Here is a 5,832-nt window from a genome sequence, read left to right on the forward strand (position 1 = left end):
GTGGCAAGGCCCTAGGCCTTCTGTGCTTGTTGGAGGGGTGGACTCTGTGAACTCCCCCAGCTGTGGGGTGAGCGGTTCCCTAGGGACTTCCTTTTAGTGCTCCCCTTTTCCCTGGCACGGCCTGGACTCTCCCCTTTGGGGGCCTGCAGGGAAACTCAGAAAAAGAACCAAGTCTGGATAGAAAGCATTGAGGGGCCCCACCTGGCTGCACCTGCCCAGGGCCTCCTGCGGGTCCTAGGCTGGGGAGATGCCCAGTCCTCAGTTCCTCCTCACGTCCTTCCTGGCCTCCCAGCACTGACCACAGGGGTGAGTTCTACTCAGGCTGGGGAGTCCAGCCCCTGCTGACCTGAAACCTCTGCCATCCACCTGAAAACCTCACCTCCCGAGGCCCCAACGCTATAGGTGAGCAAACTACTCACCTTGCTTACCCTGCGCTGAGGCCTCTGAGACACGCCCCCCCCCCGACAAGGGCTAGGAAAACACCCTGTCTTGGGGTCCAATCCCCTTAGTCCTTTTTCACATGGAGCCTGGACACCAGGCAGGACCAGGAATTTTCCCGTCTGCCACTTTGAGGCCCCATGATTCTCACAAGGTCCCGAGTCACTCTGAGGCCTGGATGTCAAGATATGCTGCACGTGGTCTTCCCTCCTGGGGACAACCCGGGTCCCCTCTGTTCTGGGGTCCAACTCCCCTCACTCCTCCCTCAGGATCCTTGCCTTTACTCCCTCTAGGACCTGGGCTCCGTCCTCTCCCCGACTGAGGTCCTGCTCCTCACAACAGGGCCTCAGTCTCTCTGAAGCCCAGATGTCAGGAAGTCTGCCTACTGTACCAGGACCCCAGTCTGAGACCCGGATGTCAGAAAGTCAGACCAAGCCTGTTGCGGTCATCATATCCCAGGGTCTCTCAGGACCGACAGCAGGGATGGGCTTTTCTGAGGTCTCTTCTCATTGGGGTCCAGGGTCCCCTCAGTCCTCCCTCGGGCACCTCACTTTGCCTCTGGGTAGGACCTGGGATTCTCTCCTCTCCCCAAACGAGGTCCCGTTCCTCTTAACCAGGTCCACAGTCTCTCTCAGACCCGAATTCCGAAAGTCAGGACCAGCCTAGAACAGTAATTCCACACCGAGACATTCCAGACCACCCAAATATAGGGGGCGAGGTCTGTGGGGTCCCCTCAGATTGGGGTCCAGGATCCCCCAAGTCCCCCATCAGTGTACACCCTTTCAGTCCCGTGAGGACCTGGACCCTTCCCTCTGCCCACATGAGACCCCACCCCTTATCCTAGGTCCCCAGTCTCTCTGAGACCCTGATGCAAAGTCAGGACACGTTGCCAAGTGCTCATCCCAATGCCAGGGATGCCCAGGGCTGGCAGCAGAGGCGTAGAACTGTGGGGTCACCTGTGTTCTCCCTCTGGGTCCTCATCCTGAGCTCTGACAGGTCCTGGGATGCCAAAGTCTTCGGCAGAGGCCAGACCATCACACCAAGGGCGTCACTGCCCTAAGGCCCCAGCAGGAGGCTGTGGCCATTATAGCAGGGCTTAGTGGTTGAGGACGCCATGGGCTGAGGTGATGTCCTGGGAGTCACTCAGCCTTCCCTGTGTTCTTCGCCTTGACTCTCAGCTAGTCTGGGCACTGCCCAGGTGAGCAGGTGAGACCCTTGCTTCCCTTAGACACACAGGCCCTGTCGAGCCAGCACACCCGAGAGGGAAACCGGGGGTGGAAGACTCATTCCCACAACCCTGCCAGGGTCTATCAAGGCTGAGAGCAGTGATGACCGGTGTGTCCTGGGGCCCCAGAGCCCCCTACCCCCAGGGTTCTACCTTGACTCCTAGCATGGCTGGGCTCCTTCACTCTGCTGACCTGAATCTGAGGTCTGTGACCCAGGCCCTCACTTCTCTCTCAGAGGAATCAGTAGCGTCACATCCGGATGCCATGCCCTGTCGTCCCCCAAAACTGTCAGGAGGGCAGCACATGCATTCCCTGGGAACCCTCAGTCTCCGCTGGTCCTCACCTGGAGTCTCCACAGGACATGGGGCCCTCCCTCTGCCCATCTGAGACTGCACCCCACAGACCAAACCTCTGGCTCCTCGAGTTCACTGAGGAAGTGGGCATGGTGGAGGGGTTCTTAGGCTGACATCCCCAGGAATGGTGGAGCTGCATTCTGTGGGACCCTCTGTTCCGGGGTGTCGTCCTCACTCGGGAGGGGGCCTCCTTGCCCCTTGAGAGAAGGCTGCAGTCCCAGCACAGATGCTGGATGGAAGGCAGCTGCACCCATAGTAAACACGTGGTGTTTACTAAACTTGACTGTGTGGTGGCTATTGTCAAAGCTGGGAAATGGACTCACATTGTTCTCTGCGTGTGGGGGGAGAGGTGACGCTTTGTGAGTAATAAATCATCGAACCAGGAAAGAATTCTGAACCTGTAGGTGTCCTCTAGTCCCATTCGGTGTTGCTACTTTTCAATCAGGGAAAGCAAGGGTTTGAAATTAGAAAAGTACGACAAAATATAGATGCCAACTTAAAAAAACAAACAAGCAGAAAAGGATTCTTATCTGCAGAATGGTTTCCAGAGTGTCATGTGGATGCTGTATCGGAGCCAGAAGCGACAGCATCGCCTATGGGATGTTTAAAATTTCACTCACACTGAAAACTGTTTCCTGATGAAATCTGGAAGCATCACATGGGTGAACGACACTACAGTTGCAGTGAGGTTTACTCCACTAGAAGAGAAGCCTCACTAGCAAGGAGGGATGGAGTTCAAGCAAAAATCTTGCAATGTTGATATGATACATTTATAAATGGTGAAATGATCACTGACATAGTGTGAGCTACCACCTCCATCCTGTCACATTTCGTGTTTGTGGTGAGAGTGTAGAAGTTCCACTCTCTTTGCAACAGTCAAGTATTTGACAAATTGTGAGCTATAAACATCCTGCTGTACACTGGATCCCAAAACTTGTTAGTATTGTAAATGGGGGCTAGTACCCCATGAACAATCTCTTCCTATTTCCCCATCCCTAATTCTTGGCAAACACCACTCTCTTCTCTGTTTCTCTATTTTACTTTTTAAATTTATTTTTATTTATTTTTAAATTTTTGGCCTTGCTGCTCAGCATGTGGGATCTTAGCTCCCCAACCAGGGATCAAATCCATGCTCCCTGCATTGGAAGTGCAGAGTCTTAGCCACTGGACTGCCAGGGAAGTCCCAGTTTGTCCTTTTTAGCTTCCACATGTAAGTGATAACAAACCGTATTTATCTTTTTCTGTCTCACTTATTTTACTTAGCATAATGCCCTCAAGCTCCTTCCAAGTTGTTGCAAATGGCAGGATTTCCTTCTCTCACATGGCTGTATACTGAATATGTCACATCTTCTTTATCCATTCATCCACTGACAGACACTTAGGTTGTATCCATATTTTGGCTACTGTGAACAATGCTGCAATAAATTTAGGAGTGAAGATATCTTTTCGATATCCTATTTTCATTTCCTTCTAAATACATACTCAGAAGTGGAATTCCTGGATCATATGGGAGCTTCCTTGATTGTGTTCTTTGATGCACATAGGTGTTTGTTTTTTTTTTTTTTTTTGATGAGGTCCAATTTATCTATGTATTTGGGGGGCGGTGCTCTGTTTTTGGTGTCATATTCATGAAATCATTACCATCTTAAATATTTCTATATATATTAATAAACACAGGATAAGAAGTACACATATAATTCTTTGCTCTGACCACCAAGAGGTCCCAGAATCAATGACCCTTCACTACCAATGAGCACACTTAGTGTATAGATCTAGTTTTGTCAATATCATTCGACAACAAAAGGAACAAGGGTTCCATGGAAAAATTGATGATTCTAGAACTGGGACGGGAAAGATGGAAAATGAGCCTGGAGCATCTTTGTAGGGTGTGGAAAAAAAAGTGTTCAAAAATTTCAAAAAAGGAAGCAAGGTTTTCAGGAGTATGACAGAGGTATATATAAAGGGAGCTGACAGGAAGAGCTCCCAATGGCCAATCTTCACAATTTTAAAATAAAAATATAAAAAGTTGCATTGGATTTTAACCCAAAGTGTAATATAAATACCGTGAGTCCATATTGAGAAAAATAAATGATTTCTTAATTACACAAACAAGGATAGACAAATCTCCCACTGAGAAAGATTCCAGTTTATGTAGATACTCCCACTTCTAGAAAGTGGAGCACAACTCCCCACCCCGAAGCATGAACCACACATTGTGACTTTCATCCAAAGAGGACAGGATGGAAAGGGGGCATAAAACAATCACTTTATCACATAGACACATGACAAGCACTACCTCAGCCAGATGATCAATGAGAGCATCATCAGTGATCAATTGTGCTAATAGTATATACGCTTGATATGATGTGATGAGAATGGGATTTAACATTTGTAATATTCCTCCCCCAAACTCAATCCCAGACTGCTGCTGCTGCTACTAAGTCACTTCAGTCTTGTTCGACTCTGTGTGACTCCACAGACGGCAGCCCACCAGGCTCCCCCGTCCCTGGGATTCTCCAGGCAAGAACATTGGAGTGGGTTGCCATTGCCTTCTCCAGTGCATGAAAGTGAAAAGTGAAAGTGAAGACGTTCAGTCACGTCTGACTCTTCGTGACCCCATGGACTGCAGCCCACCAGGTTCTTCCGCCCATGGGATTTTCCAGGCAAGAGTACTGGAGTGGGTTGCCATTGCCTTCTCCGAATCCCAAACTAGGCACGAGTGAAATATCAGACAAATTCTAATCAAGGGTCATTGTACAAACATCTACCGAGTACTCCTCAAAACTGTCAAGATCATTGAAAATAAAGAAATGTTAAAGCTAAGAGGAACCCAAGGAGACATTACAACTAAATGTTAGGATGGTTTCCTCGCCAGGATCCTGGAGTGGGTAAAACCTATAGAAGCCTGAGTAAAGCATGAGCTTTAGTTGACAATAAATAATCCATCAATACTCCCTCATGAATTGTAATAAATGCATCGTATTAAGGTAAGATATTAGTAATAGGAGAAACTGGGTGAGGGTATATGAGAATTCTGTTATTTTCACAAATATTATTCAAATATTAAAGGGTTACAAAGGAAAAGGTCAAAATAAAAGTCTATTGACAGTTTCAATAAAAAAGACAAGGAAACTTTGGGCAAAAGATGCTGAGTATGATAAAAAGGAAATAGAAAGGAAACCAAACACAAGCACAGAGAACCTGTAAGTGTGAAACAACCCTTCCTCAATTACCTTCAGCTTTTCCTCTCCCTTAACCTCCAATCCCATATAATACACTAACTGGGCCTCTTCCACCAGAGAAACATCTCGGGATCCACTTTTTTCTCAAGCCCCACAAACACTGCCCTGATCCAACCTCATAGATGTTTTGCCTGGATATGGCAAGAGCCACCACCCGAGGCCAGGTGTAGACCTGGAGCCCTGTACTTGCTCAAAAAGCACTTTAAGACATCTGCCAGTGTTATTTGCCGCAGAAGAAGTCTGTCAAGATCCAGGCAGGGGCCAGTGTCTTGCCAAAGATACAAGGGTCCAGAGCAAACCTTTAGCTTGGTGTACATCTCAGCATGCTCAGCCGCTCAGTCGTGTCTGACTCTTTGCGACCCCATGGACTGTAGCCCCCGCTCCAGGCTCCTCTGTCTATGGGATTGCCCAGGCAAGAATACTGGAATGGGCTGCCATTTCCTCCTCCAGAGTATCTTCACACCCAGGGATCGAACTTGCATCTCCCACATTGCAGGCAGATTGTTTAACACTGAGCCTCCAGGGAAGCCCTGAGGAAACACAGGGACTTCACAAAGGAGCAGAACATTCACT

The 5,832-nt window shown here is 48.6% G+C and overlaps 1 pseudogene; it reads right to left on the bottom strand.

The window, feature by feature from the left end:
• Positions 1-2,027, bottom strand: part of LOC148773498 (melanoma-associated antigen 9-like) — a 5,291-nt pseudogene extending 3,264 nt beyond the window's left edge.
• Positions 2,028-5,832: the final 3,805 nt, after the last annotated feature.

Source organism: Moschus berezovskii, chromosome X (assembly GCF_049115385.1).
Source record: "Moschus berezovskii isolate FMDL1 chromosome X, NW_MosBer_1.0, whole genome shotgun sequence".
Classification (NCBI taxonomy): Eukaryota; Metazoa; Chordata; class Mammalia; order Artiodactyla; family Moschidae; genus Moschus; species Moschus berezovskii.